Source organism: Bombus affinis, chromosome 5 (genome assembly GCF_024516045.1).
Source record: "Bombus affinis isolate iyBomAffi1 chromosome 5, iyBomAffi1.2, whole genome shotgun sequence".
Lineage (NCBI taxonomy): Eukaryota > Metazoa > Arthropoda > Insecta > Hymenoptera > Apidae > Bombus > Bombus affinis.
This window is the reverse complement of record NC_066348.1, coordinates 1942587-1958512: the sequence shown is the minus strand read 5'-3', so window position 1 is coordinate 1958512 and position 15926 is coordinate 1942587. Positions and strand designations below refer to the sequence as shown.

The 15926-nt window shown below is 40.9% G+C and overlaps 1 protein-coding gene across 8 annotated transcripts in view; it reads left to right on the top strand.

Annotated features, from left to right (window-relative positions):
• LOC126916137 (hormone receptor 4) overlaps positions 1–15926 on the top strand; it is a 156136-nt gene that overhangs the window by 108538 nt on the left and 31672 nt on the right. The window contains exon 1 of one of the 8 annotated variants that reach the window (XM_050721579.1): positions 1921–4290. The exons of 6 other annotated variants lie outside the window; for them this stretch is intronic. The gene's annotated coding sequence lies outside the window, so the exon portion shown is untranslated. Of the gene's footprint in view, positions 1–1920; positions 6739–15926 lie in introns of those variants that run through there. One more of the 8 variants, XM_050721580.1, reaches the window with a different exon arrangement.

The window sequence follows — 15926 nt, the reverse complement described above, 5'->3', positions numbered from 1 at the left end:
GAAACGATCGACAGAACGGGGATATTGTTCGGAACAGGAAGCGTCGCGTCGCATCGCTCCTCGCATCTGGGCTTTACATCATGTTGAACGCAACCTCCAGCCAGTGGTAATTTATGATGGGATGCTTGTATATGACTGGCGAATCGCTGGCTGTTTGATGATCCCGTCGAAAGTGAGAAGCCAAGTCTTTTGGAAACAAGAATTTAGAGAAACTCCTTAATATCCAGATGTTCTACCTATAACTGTGGCGGATTTGCATAGATAACATAATACGACATGAACGTAAAGAGATTTATAGGAACGAAGCATATGAATATTCAACAGAATTTGTTAAATTCCTTCTAGGGAATCGATTACACGAAATATTCTAAGGGGTGTTTCGACCAAAAATATCGAAATTATCGGTTGAATGTTGGAAAATTCTTTCGAAGGGTTATCGAAAGGCAACTAGATAGTTGACTGTCGTCGTTTAGAAGCTTATTCTAGTCGAGTACAGGGAGATCGTAATTGTAGCGGCGATAGCGAGAGTCAGCTAGTTTTGAGGTCAGGGCAACGACGCGACGCGACGTGGAGGATCTTTGTGACGTACACTGTTCCAAGGAGCGCTCCGGTTAGCCTTCCACCTGAACGATCCCCCACTCAGCCTCCTCCTTTTCGCAGCACTGTTCTTCCTGTCGCGATATTGTCCAACAGCTTTAAACGAATTCCCTTTGATTTCCAAGAATTGAAACGAAGTTCTCTTCTTTGGAATATAAACCTTCCAGTATCGACTATTCCAGTATCAATTATCTCCTGTTTTTATTAATTTTAATTGAGAGATTTAATTTGAACGTTGAGTTGCGATAATCTAACAGGTATATTTGATATAAACGATTAAAATGGAAAGATCATCAATTAATTTGTAGTAACAAACAGAACTACGTTTGTTACACGTAAAAGATAATTTTACCGTGAATATGATATACTATAATGACTATTTTGATTGCGTATGTTTTTTGTAATCTTTTCATTGGCTATCCTGCTCGAGATATTTTGGACACGTTTTTATATAACGGATCGAAAGATCAAGATCAAGAGAGACGAGGCTGTGTGGTCGAGATCGAGCTCGGTCGCAGCTGTGCTAAAACGCACGATGCGATCCTTGGTCATGGGCTCGCGAGTGTAACGTGGTTCGGAAGGTGAAAGTTTTCGGTTATCGAACATCGTGGCCTAGACCGTAAAAGAATAACAAGAACACATAGTATACAGTATACAGGCTGACGAGAGTTCTCGTAGTCGTAGGCAGTTTATGCCTCGCTGCTTTCTCTTTTCATTCTAAATACTTCCCCCCAAATTGTTTTCTTAGTCTGCTTTCGTCTCGAATCTTGAACAGTTCGTTGTTCCTTTCTATGTGTGCGTTCATATTAAAATCGATAAATACATTATCTTCGTTTCTTTTGTCGGGGGTAATTACATTCATAAGATTAATCTAATTAAAATCTCCTTATACAAAGTATACAAACAGATATAATAAATAGAGTAAATATTACGGCACTCGAATAACGTACAGAATATAAGAGATTAATATAATATAATAGATACGTTAAGATATAGAAATGGCTACAACTTTCTTGAACACTAGGCAAAAGTCAGGGCGCGGAAAATCGATCGATCGATTTTATTTCTAAAAATATCAATCTATTGCCGCAACCGACTCAAATGTCTCGTCTAAACCATTATGAAAGAATAAAATGCATCGACACGACGTTTAATCTTCGAACGGTATTGTGGTCGAAATCCACGAAGAAATTTTACAGCGATGCATTCTACTTAAGACAACAGCCCAGTTCGTGGCGACAATATTTCGTAACACGCGTGTCACGCAATCATGTGAAATTCGCACGTTCAGCGCTTAAAATTAGTGTTTCCATCGAGATATCGACGGAGGCTGTGTCCTCGAAATTCTGCGATACGCTATTAGTTGCGGCGAATTTCAGCGGATAGAGCGAAGGCAGCTCTTGCATTTCTGCATTTCCCTCCATTTGTGCCGTGACGGCACAGTAACGACGTTTCTATCAACAACGCGGTTCGGTTACGTAACAAAATTTTCATTTACGAACGATAAGACAAGCGTGTTACTTGCTTAATTACAACTCTATGCGTGTTAATGTTGACCACGTATTACCACGTTTCTTAGCCTGCGAGACTAATTCCGTTTAACGAACGACTCGATGTTGAAAATTGATAAGAATGAAATTCGTGGCAAGTTGAAACGGTAGAAATCGATCACTGAGAAAATGGCAGCTCGTCGACCGAGTAAAGGTGTCGAAATTAAAAAAAGAAAGATAGGAGAAAAGAAAAAGTACGAGCGAAGGAAATGTCATGCAACTAGGTGCATAGTCGAGACAGGGGAATAAGAGCGAAAAGCGAGGCAGTTTTCGATCTGGTAACACGGCAGTGCTCGGTAGATAGCATGCGGATAGAGTTTTTCCGCGAGCGGCGTGCGTAACGCTAAGCAATCGGGCTAGGCTTGTTGCAGCGGTATTAGAGGTTCCCCTACTGGAGAACGTAGTACAGCAACGCTGCCGTTTTACGAGGAGGGTTCTCTCTTCCACTTCCACAGTTCCTCCACCGCACGGCGCACGGGTTCCTCGTCGGTGAGCGCTGGTGCCCGTGGCCGCTGTCCCAGTCGTCGCCCTACTTTGTCGAAGCCAACTCAGCTCGACACTCGGTTTACACCTCGGTACGACGAGAGAGAAACACGTCCACGTACACGCGCGCACACGTGCACGCGTACAGGGACGGGCCACGCATACACGCGACGCACGTACGTAGGCCACACACGTACGTGTTACGACGAACTCGGGCAAGAAGGAACGTGAGAAACGGTGGAGGTGGTGCCGATGGTGGTGGCTGTGATGGTGATAGTGATGGACGTCGTTGTTTTGCCACAATCCGGAAGTGTCCCGCGCGAAAACTCGAACTGTCCCTCTGTTTGCACGGTTCGACGCGTGGAACCACGTGCCTCGACCGGAAGTGCCAGTTCGAAGGAACGAAACAGACCGTTCTGTGACCTACGACAACCTGCTACGTGTGCCTCGCTCTGACTCCAGTGTAATCTCGTCGTGACAGCTCCGTTCGCCTATCCAGTCACCACGATGGTTTCGAACAGTGATCGACGTGAGAATGATTAACCCGGCTATCTCCTCTAGAACGTGTTGGTTGAACGTGGCGCTTGTTACAATTTCTAGAATTATCAGCGTCAGACATTGCCATCCGATGCAGCGTATCGCTGAATCGACTTAAAGTTTCTTTGTTGTTGGACCGTTCATCCACAAATCGAACGAAGCAGATCGTTACTACCGACTTGCACTCTGTGGTTGTCGATGTGTTTATCGCGAGACGATCGTCACCGTGTATTTTGGACGAACGTGCGAAGGAGCGAGCAAGCAAGAACTAGAGAACGAATTTCAAATTGGATGCTTCGTGACCCGGGGATATGCGCGGCACGAGAAATCGACTAGGATCACTGGGAAGCTTCTAGCAGGGAAACGATCGCTATTCGCACTGTTCAGGAGAAAGTGCACGGGCTCTCGAACCGGAAGTGCCATCGAGCAAGAATATTCAGCACCATCGTTCTGTCCCTTTCTCTCTCTTCTGTGTTCTATGCACGCCACCTGTCTGTTCCTCGTATCCCAGTGTGAAATATTCGCACCGATGATTTCACGAATTTCGAACGTGAACACGCGTGTGCTTCTCTCTCGTGCTCCATTGGAAGAAATTTTGAAAGGAAAGTGTTCCTTCCCACTATTACCATTAATCGTCGCGAAAAGGATGCCTACAGCACGCGAGTGGCGCCGAAACGATTAACGAAACTTCAACGACTGATGAACCTCTTCCTCCTTTGTCTGATCTCGAAAACACTGCCAATTGCGACTAATCGTCGCCAGATCGGCGATTACTTACACCTTACCCTACTGCCTGTGATTTTATTTGTTCTCCCTTTTTTCACTCTCCGTCTCTTTCTTAATCTACTGCTGTCGTCACGGCCAAAGTCACCGTACATCCTCTCGTCCGTGTGTGCCAATCCGCGGAGCATGCGCCGATCAAGGAGCCCGCAACAGCCGTTTGAAAGGCGCGACCCTTGAAGACTGGTGGAAAGGATCGCACGAGCGCCAATCGATCGACTTCGTTTTCATTCTGAACACTGCCATCACTCTCGAGAGTGTCGAGACCTTTACAATCGGCCGCTCGATCGGGAGTCGCACACTGCCAGTAACCCGGAGGAAAATCCGCCGATCACGTGACGAGGTCAGCCAAAATTGGAAGAGCCACCGCTCTTCGTACATTACTCTAACGATTCGATATTGCAACTTGAAACTGCCTGATCGATAATATCATTCTCGGTAAACGCGGGAAACAAGTACGTTTATAAATCCATGCCCGCAGCCCCAACACGACGACGACGTTTCTTTAATCACCGATTTTTATCGTCCCTGTATCCAACGTCGAATTTACGTCTGCTTCGTATATACGCTCGTTGTCAATTAGAAACGCGTTCTCGTCGAATCATCGTCGTCCACGTTCCACGGAGTAACGCAACGAGTCGTGGCCCCATAGTCACGCGTTGATCAATCGTTTTCTGCGAAATCCACGCGCTATCTTGCCGATCTTCGCGTATAGATAGAATGCGCGCCATTTAATTAAAAAAATATTGCGGCTTCCTACAGAAACTGAGCCGTGTAATGGTCATAGAGAAATAGAAAAAAAAGCGTAAGTCGTTATGCAACTGCTGCATGGCTGCCATTTCGGTCCACACACACGTATGCGTAAGTGGTTGCACGCGCACGAGTGAGATGCGAGTGATGCCGTTTCGCGCGTCTCCGTGCAAAACTGACGCATGAATGGCGATGCGGCTCGCGTAGCGTGCAACGCGATAAGAACGAGTCTGTTTGATAATGTTGTTGCAACAGAACAGGGCTACCGCCACTCCCAAATAAACTCGGCCCGTGTTTACACGTAAATACTACACGCGCGGCGCTACTTCCAAAGTTTACATCTCGCGCACAATCCAAGGTGCAACGAACCCTAGGGGAATTTCGTGTAGTAGTCATCGACCAATGACACGATGGACCCTGATCAGCTATTTTCGAAAATGCATACCACTGAACGAAGAATGGCTCGTCGAGTATGAAACGAATCGAATGAGAGAACAGGCTCGAGAACCTTTTTTCTAACCACCTACGGTCTGTCAAAGAGAAATTGCGGGAAAGGAATTACATTGGACTCGTTGTGTATGAGGCTCGATTAAAATAAATGATATCTAAATATCAAAGCCTCGTTACAGAGAAGAAAATATCATCGTTTTTTTTATTCTTTTTTTTTATTTTTTTTTTTTTTTTTTTTTTGTCGGTTTAGCATTACAAATTACCTGCATTTAGTGCATTTCACGAAGAACGTGTTCAAGCCCAGATCCTTTGGATTACCAAACTGCCGCGAATGATTCCATATCTCGACGATAAACTCTATTGATTTTCAACGATTCGCTTATTGAGCAATAACGATGCTCGAAAATCGATTGTCTATAGAGCATCTAAAATCCATCAACGTCCGTTATTTTTGAGCTCTGCATACCACGTTCGATCTATGAGACTATCGTTGTTTTATTATTTCCATACATGTTCATATCTTTTTTACACGATCATGCGCGCTGGACATATAGATCGACGTTGTATTCAAACCGATCGTATCACGTCAAAATACTTAAATCAAACCGGGGCTGAAAGGAGAGTAACGTGACGAAAATTCGAAGAAAAGACTACAATGTTGTCCACGTTGGTTGTATCGAAGGTACAAAAAGGATTTTGCGTGACAAACGAAGAAACAAATGGATCAACACAGCGTTGCTGGTTAAACGTCAGGACGCGGAGGAACCGGAAAAGCAAGAATGTAAAACTAAGCGTCTTCTGTTAGGACAAAGGATAACCCAGTTTCGAGGGCAAGCTCGCACGCGCAAATGGGTCGTGCGTCTTTGCCCTATCGCCGTTTCGGACACTAAGAACCTTAGGTATATATACTTAAAAACTAATCGATGTTGAAACCGATTGGTTTGCTCGAGATTTCTGTTCAACTTGCTACCCTGCCACTTTGTACGCAATTTCGTACCGAATCGTCCACACGGTCACTATCGTGACAGTTGATATTAAATAAATTTTGATCGACTCACGCATGGACCTGATGTTCGCAGACAACTTGATCGGTAATCATTGCCGGAGCATCGATATAATTTGACGCCGTCGAACGTTCGTCTTCGTTCGACTCGATGGATCGAATTCTATCGCAGGAGACGAACAAATGAGGAACAAGCGCACATGCAAATACTTAAGAAAACAGACGATACATGAGAAACACATTGTTCATCGTGCAAAACGAATTTTTGGCTAGAGAAAGGTGCGAGTAACATTGGTGAACCGTATATATGTGTATGTGTGGCTTGGTTTGGTATATATATATATATATATATATAAAAGTACGTAGATACATGTGAGTGGAAGTGCGCGCGCGCAAACAGTTGGTGTATAAACGCTAACGTAATACGACGTATCTTTCCTCCATACTTGATCGACAATCTACATCGTCGGTAGGTCGATGATCTTTTGTAATACCGTCCCGACGCGACGGTACCGTCGGCAGGGATTTCGACAAGACTTTGCCTCTGCCAGCATTATTCGTGTTTTGGATGTTTTAAACGGAAAAAATGTAAGTCAGCAATTGGTTTTCTGGTCCCTGCCTAAACTTTCTCGTTTTAAATATTTATAGAAAAACGATGTTTACCAAATGACTTGTTCCCCGCGAAAAGTGTCGTTAATTACGTTATATGATAATTAATAAGCATCCGTATCTGGATACTTGAAAGCGAAGTCAACGAATAGGAGAAGCAAGAAAAGAAATGATAATCAGGAATGGATATCGGACAGGTTTCGATCAAGTCGAAAGGTCTAGGTCGTTCGGCAGGTGGCAGATGCCGACCGCCCGAAAATTCGCAAGAATCTGTTGAGCAAACTTTATCGAAGGATAGGCATCCTAATCCCCTCTCCCCAAATACGTCATATATACGTTCGTCAGACCAGGAAGCGCAGTTTCGAAGATGAACATAAAATACACCGTGCCTTCCATAGAACAGCGGACGCTGATGCAAGCGTTAAAGATACGAAAATAATTTTTTAATGAATTCTGGTAACCTTGAGGAAACCATTAAAGCTAGGAAGGTTTATGCAGTACGAATAGTTGAAACCTCCAAGTATACGGTGTTCTTCTGAGCATAATTATTCAGATACTTAATCACGTTGAATCGAAATTTATTCATGAAAGAACTACCATGCAGGTTCATTTATAATCTGGTTAAATCCTAAACGCCCTTTTTTCTTGATGCAACGATTATGCTTAAAGATTAAAAGAAACGAAACGTCGACGTACGTAGTGATCGTTTCCGTTCGATTTCATTGATTCACGAGTATCGCGTTCAAGTTGCCTAAGGCTATTGTTTCTGTTTAATTGGCCGCTATCTATTCTCAGGATCATCGTAGATCAATTTGCACGATCGTTCGTTCATGGTAGGGCAGAATGGTTTCTCTGTAATCTATAAATACGTGAGACGAGGCGATACACCAGTCGATTGTTAGGCAAATCTATGTATATACGGATCGTTTATTAGTAGTTCGGGAACGTCGTGGTCAGACCTTTTCCACTAATTACGTAAAGATTTACCAGCTTTCTGATTGCGTCAGCCGAATAAACGCGAGACTTTATGTGCCCTTCGATAAAATACTTTTCTGTGTCCAATCGTGGCACTGTTTAATAGAATTGTATACAATGTATATTTCGATACGAACGCAAGAAAATCATGCGTAGGAAAGTCACGAATTCTCAAGCGAACATGAATTTCTATCGAAATTCGTGTCTGCTACGGTTCACGCGAAATCCAATTGCCCCACTTCGGTTGCCTTGATAATCCGCGCGATACGAAGCCAAAGTTAACACAGTCTGGCACGTGTAAACGCATCAGAAGTTAATCGGTCGAAGACAGTAGTTGATGATGTTTCCATCTCTGGTTAGATTCACTCGGTGACGAACAAAGACGTATGACAAATTACTAAATGTAAACGTCATTTTTTATACAGATATTAAACGAGTTGACCAACTAAGTGGAGATAAACATTACTATCATACAGCTAACTAGTTGTAACTTTATCGACTTACGTTATTTCCATTGATTAAAGCGAAATAATAAAGTTTTCGTTATACATTATACGAACTCGAGCATTCCGAGATGATGAATCTAGCAGAAAGACGATTCTACTTTGCTCGCTTCTAAATTGTTCCATTACGAAAAATTGTCTGAGATCGAAAGTTTTATATTTCAACAACATACGAAAATTCATTAAAAGTTTTCTATGAAGACTAATAATAGATGTATATTTGGTTAAGCTATAATCAATCTTTAATATATCTACAGTTATAACACATCGAATGACATGTTTATTAACAGCATCCTGTAACAGCTGAATTAGTAAAAATATTAAAATAAAATAAAGAATGATATTAGTGAAATTTTCAATGATTTTTTAGTATGTTGCAATAAAAACTTGAAACGCGACATGCTCTAAATAAGTGACGCTAGTATAGATTGTTATGATGCAAAATATATAAAAAAAATTCAGCAACCGATGTGTTAACTTGTGCGTATCGAATCAAATAATTTCATTCACGGTGGACAAAAAATGTTGACTAATAGGGTCATCAGCCTGGTACTAGTGATTGTAGTAGGTGTCGTTCTTTTCAGACGATAAACCAAAAATAAACAGTGCAACGCATTTATGCAAAGCGGTTAAAGACACGCTAAGTAAGGAGCACGCGGCACATGGCGGGAACTAGAGTTGTGCAACCCCGCTTAAAGTTATTCTGGCGGATGAGCGCAGTAGCTGGTGACGTCCCTAACCTAACCTAACCTCGCCATTCGACGCGCGCCCTCTCTCGATGACGGAGCTTGAGATAGGTCGGACACAAACGTCCGTACGAATGCACGTTACGTGCAGCCAGCCTGCTCCACTGTAGTCGAATCATGCGTACTACGATCCGCGGCAAACGACAGCAGTATCCGTCGCACTTTTCAGACACGATACCATGACCTTTTTCTCTATTGAATTATCAATGATAACTCTTACGTTTAATTATTCATTTGTCACTGATCGATAATTATGATGAATTATATTTTGTTAAATAGTACGATATATTGATCATTGGTTATATCGATTATTGATAAACTGGACATATTTATATATTTATATTCGTAAAAATATAAATTTATATAATCTTTCAAAGTTTAAACAAGGACAGAAGAATTTGAGTAAGACCGATTTAAGAAGAATTGAAACTTGTATTACCGAAAATTATTTATCCATTACATCGAAAATTTTCATGTCAAGATACTGGGTTGGGTTTGTATTTTTGTCAGAATGCAATTTGTTACGTAAAAGAGATTAATTGATCCGCTATTTTCATCATCAATAGAGATAAGTGTATTTTAAATTATGTTGATCTCGTTAAACGAAACATGTTCGGCTCAAAACTGATTTAGCTATCCATGTCACTAGTTTTCAAACATCGTTAACTCGTAAATAATCTCTCTGACAATGAGAAGAAAGATTAACTCGATCAACGAATAAAGGGTGACAGTCGGTCGACTTTATCCATTAGCAGATCTCGGAGAACCTGATGTCAGGGTGGCTGGAAAGAAACCTAATCCCGAAAACGTCACCAAGGCGATTCTGTCTTCTCATAGTGTGTCACCGATTATAACCGGCTAGATCTCGGTCTATAGAGGCCACGTGCGTAGAAAATAGATAACAACTAGCAGACTCTTCGCCACCTATGCCAATCTCAAACTAAATATACCGGCCAGTAATTGCGGCGTTACATCCACCAACTCCGCCATGCCTTTCGTATCTTAGACGCTGTTTTATCGCGATCTGACGTGGTGCGATGTCGTTGGACGATCGCTTCGACGAGCTAAAACCCAAGCTGAAGCCGGATAGTGTCGTGACCTAGCATTAAACGAACGTTCTGTTTCGCGATTGATAACAGTTAGAAAAGTTAACCTTCGAGCATGAAAATTACTTCCCGAACATAAACCATCTTATATCTGCTCTCATTCCGCTCGTTGTTAAAAAGCTTATACCAACGAGCGTTTGCACGCGTTTTTTTGCGAGAAAATGAGCTTACGAAGAACACCAACTGTGTTTCATCATCTAAGCCTAAGCGATCCGCCTGTCGCGGGAAACTACGTTCGCGACGTAACTTACCGCGGTTTCGAGTTTTCTGACAAAGAAAAGAGTGATAGAGTTGCAATTCATAACAAACGATCGACGCAGGGTTGATGCATTGTAAGAAAAAAATGAACTTTGCGAATGATGCATTTGTCCGGTATGTCCGATATTACCGATGCCTATGGTAATGTCGCTTTTACACATAGAAGAAAAGTAACTTAACGAACGAATGGTCGACCGGACTCGTTAACCAATAAAATAGGAGTGCGAACTTTGCTATGTTACTGTTACGATGGTTAATAATACCATCTGACATAAGAACGAAAATAACGTCGGGATACAGAAAGTAATATAACCTATTACAGAAATTATAAATTAAAAGAGTATGTTATTAGATTTGGTGGGAAATTATGACAGAGATTTGCTTTTCAGACTCAATTTGATCTCCAATAGGGTATTTTCCCATAATGATTTCTCAATACACTACAAGAATTTTGAAATACTCGTGTGCCTTTTATAATTAAAGTGAAAAATGCACACTTTTACAATAAAATAAAGGTTAAAGAGAGATTCGTCTACGAAATTCCTAGTAAACTGTTAATAACTTTTAATTGATTGCCACTATTATTAATATTATCATTATATTAATTAATATTACTATATTAATTAAAATAAGCATCGTAGGCTTTTATTCAAATTGTAAGTAGTTTTTGTCTCTTCAGATTTCATTAAAATTAATTTTACTACGTCATATAATTTCAGAATCATCACTCATTAAGAGAAAACATTATTTCTATAATATTGTGACATAAATCGCCATAGTTACTACTATTGTAAATTCAATTCGTCTTGATACAAACACTTCTTACAACCATCATACTTCTTCTCAATTGTGAAAAATAAGTTTCTAATTTTCCGATTTTATTAGTCTTTCAATTCTAGAATTCCAATCGAATTTTTATCCAATAAACAAACAAGCGAACAGTTACATCAACTTAAAAAACACCACTTAAACTGCTATAACTCGCCACAGCCATACAAATTTTGAAACGTCTCTTTAGCAAATTATAAACTCTTGCTGGATCATTTGTTTCTGTAGCAAGTGCAGTCAATGATGTAAATAAATATTTGGGGAAAAATAAAGAACTAAAGGTCTTTATGGTATCGAAAAAATATCGAGACGAACAAAAATTAAGAATAGTTGGTCGAAACGGCGGTCAGTCAAAGAGGATCTTGCGGTTCCGTCGACTGCTATCCCAGCACTACCAGAACCATGAACGATCGACGGGATGAATTACGACGACACAAACGTCGGCACACCATCACGAAGATCCTTGCGTCGGAATGATGTCATTTGACCCTGACACGTGCAGTCAGCAAGTACCGGTATTCGAATGGGAATACCTAGACGCCATTCGTCGTGAGAGAAACGCGTTCCCGAAAGGTGCATGACACAGCACGTTCGTGACTAGATATTAGAGGCGCCAGGATATCGAGAAGGTCCAAGTCCTTATTTTGAGTGGCCCGATATAAGTTACGGTCATCCGCGAAAAAGGTTCGAACCACTGATTCGTGCGTCACGGATTATATCTACTAGTACCTTATGTACCTATATGGAGAGAATTCGATCGAAAGATGTTCTTACACCTCCTTCGTCACTTTTGGATAAATGAATTGTTTTCATTTATGTTTCAAGTATGATATACGTGTATAGTTGCTTATACGTGTATAGTTGCTTATACGTGTATAGTTGCTTATACGTGTATTTTTTGTTCTCCTTTTTTTGTTTCTCTTTTTTTTTTGTATTGCAATTTATTACAGCGTTGGTCTTTCATTTTGATATTTAAATTAATTAAACCTTCTTCCCAAATTTTCGATATTGAAAAATAATTTGAATTTGTTTCTCAAATTTTCAGGAATACCGCTATAAAACCAAATAAAGTATTACGAACTTTTATATAAATATTTTTATAGGCTTGATATAGAAAATTATAAAGTAATTATTATTCGAATAAGATCGTTTTCGACACTTCCGAATAAACAAGATGACACGCAATGTTGTGACTATTCTGAGGTCGATTCTCACGGACGTTAGTTGGCCTTATAGCTTCAAACTAGTTATACCTCGCGAGAAGTTGTCGTAGCGATATCTCGCGATACACGCCACGACTGAGCAAGATGGATCGTCTTCGATCGAAGGAAAGTCCATCAAGATCACGGACTCTTGATCGTTGATTAACGAAAGACTTTCAATGACACTTGTTTAATGCTTCTGTGAGAATGAGAGTGAGAACGGCGCGACGTGACGTACTGATCTAAGAAATATCACTCAAGATATCTGCAAACACAAACTGAGACGTTGATACAAGAAAGAAATATTATTCTTTACCAGATAATGAATGAACATCTGTAAGAATAACAATATATGTTCGAGTATCGATACATCTAATTAGCAATAAAATATGAAGCGTTGTTTGAATTTGTATCTAATTTGCCTTGTAAACACAGCGTATAATTACTTCATCGCGAATACTTGAAATTTCCTATAGACCGTCGAGAAATATCTTTAACATTAGCAAAGCGTAATCAAGTATTTTTAAGAAACGGATAAAAACACATAAAATTGCTTTTTGACTGACTTCTAAATATAAAAAGCAACGTATTATTAGGAGCGTAATGTGGTGTACTGTATTTGGCACAGGCTCCATCCAAGAAAACGGAAAGTAGACTAATTCAGTAATTATTTACTGAAACGTACCAGTCTTGTTTACATACGGTTTTGCCAACTTGCAGCGATTATGGCGCCAAGTATCAGTGGGAAACGTGACTAAGCACTTGATATTAACCGACTCTCCTGGAAGGAATAAGGTCTGCCAGGAAACAAAGCTGTTGAGGAACGTGCGACCAGTATACAAACTAACCTGCTATTTATACATGTATAATGATAACGACTATAAAGTGCGTTTTCCATTTCGCAAAATTATTAAACTGAGTTTTTGTCCTGTTGAAACAATCCAAAGGAAAAAAGGGAAAGAGAAGGGAGGCGAAACATAATCAGGTTGAAAAGGAACGTTTCACAATCCCGGAGAATTATAGCAATCTTCGCTTAGAAATTCTTTGATCAATAATAGTTCGTTGCTACTATATCGATAATATTTTCCCGAATATCTGAAAAATTAACAAAAAATAAAAAATAAAACAACGCGGGCTTCGTGTTCAATTATATGTATACGATAAACCACAAAATAAGTATGTTACAAACGGCATGATATCGTATCCATGCGGTAGTGACTTCACTTTTCAGTCGTCCTAGATCAAAAAAGAACAATCGGCGTTTGATGATACGCAGTATTCTCGTTGTCAGTGAACGATAACAAGCACACTAGCACGCCATCTTTCGCGGTGTTTTCTGCGCGCAACGGGAATCGGGAGGCGAGGGAACTTATCTGACGATTATTCGTGTGCCGGTCGATGGTCACGGTCCAGAGGCGCCCTTTTAAATTTTTCGACCGCTCCAGAAACAAAGTTATGTATAAGGGTCGCCCAAGTTCAGACTTAGATCACCGCGGCGCGGCGCGTCGGCACAGCTGCGACCTGATATCAATGGTCGAGGAAATTGCACGGGTTAAAGGGCAAAAGGTTACGAGATTCGATAGCGAGCGGAGCGTCTTCTGCGCGTGTATCCGCACGCATGCGTGTATTCCAATACGAATAAAGCAGTGCATGCCTGCCGGTGTGATTGACATCAGTAAGTATGCCATGGCCGACCGCTCACAACGTGCTGGTACGAACAACTGCAGCACTGCCCACACCGCCACGTACGAATACATCGACCGCGGCCAGTAACAGCACCATCCGTCTAGGCTGCTTAGAAAAACTAGCTGAGAAAATCCTGCTACCAACGCGTTTCCGACCTTAGAACGATCTTCGCGATTTTTCGAACGGGCCAATCTCGTCGACTGTCGCGTCTCGCTTCTCCTTGTGAAAGGCGAATCACGCTTACGTTTTCGAAGGGCTGTCTATTTTTCGTCTGGACTTCGGTAGAACGAACTACGATGGATCAACCAGGTCTGGTTATGCAACCGATAAAGGGGCATAACGGGTGATAGGTACTGGGATCGTATAGACACGAGAAATGTGTAGTTTATTTATAGTTTATCTGGAAGAAGAGTCCTGGAAAATAAGATTGTACTCGGAGAACGGTTATTTTCGGATTAGAGGTTTGCTAGTTGTTGAAGATCTTAGACTGGTGAAAAAATAGAGCAGCAAAATTTGGGAAGGAGAGTGAATAATATAGTGAACTTATTAATGAATAATAATCGAGTAAATGGCAGAATAGGCAATAACTTTAAATTAGGGTATTTAATTTCGTCATTTACCGATATCTCCTTTCCGAAACCTTTCCAAAGTTAGTAAATAAGTGAGCATCCCGATAGCGAGAGTATAGATACGTATAAGGATTGACAGTATGTAATAATATATTCCTACAGAAAAAATCCGCACTTCACAGAAGTGTGTTCGATATCGATATAAAGTCTGCTACGCGCCATTCACTTCGTATAAAGTCTACTGCAATATTGTAAGAAATTTAAATTCCTCTACGTTCGTCGTGATCGTAAGCCGGTTTACCTAGCCGACATTCCTACGCACAAAGTTACTACACCGTAGTTAAATGTAAAAGTTCATCATTCACGTGGTTATTGCGTAACTTGGTCGGTGTACAGATCCGTTAATTCACAATAATGACGCGCTAATCGAAAAGGTTCTTGGTCCATGGCATAGTGGCCGTTGATTCTCGTCGCTTTTGATTATACGCGTCGTGTCTAGATTATATCGCAAAAAAATCGGCCCGGGACGAAATATCAGCGGTGTGCAGTGAAACGCGGACAGCAATAACGTGACATGCGTGACGTAATGTAACCCTGTTCCACGAAGGACGCGGTTTTCACCAGGTTCAATCTTCCTGTAAGATGGTATCGTTTCGCCCGAAAACCGGTATCCCAAAACAGCGAGGACGCCTGTAACGAGGGACCAGGGGAGAAGGAAGACGCAGAAAGAGGATTCGATGTCATATACGATGACGACGTTCTACCACAAGGTCCTCTGCTACTTTTACTTTCGTCGAATAAATACGCTGGCACAGAGAAAAAGAAGACTAAGGAAAAGAAGAAAGAGAAGAAGAAAAAGAAGAAGTAAAAGATGAACAAGAAGAAGAAGAGGCTACTTCCCCGAAATCGAACGGCCACCGCACGAGATCAGCGTCGAAACTTTCATCCAAATACTTTCCTTACTTTCTTATCGGTTGCGAGTGAAACACTGACCAATCTAAGTACACTACCGCTCAAAACTACCTGAATTCTTGTTTGCTTTTAACAGGATGAAATTTAACCCTAACATCGCAAATGAAATGCAATATCTTTATTCCTTATAATCATTACAACTACCTATATACAGTAGTATATTGCGATGCGATGACACTGATTCTTAAAGTTCATTGAATTATTTTGTCTTGTTTAAAAACAATTCTTTAAATTCTAAACTACGAGTCAGGTAGAGGGAATTCTTTTAAACTAACATTATTTCAAACAGTAATATTTAAAACAATACATTGACAAATTACTA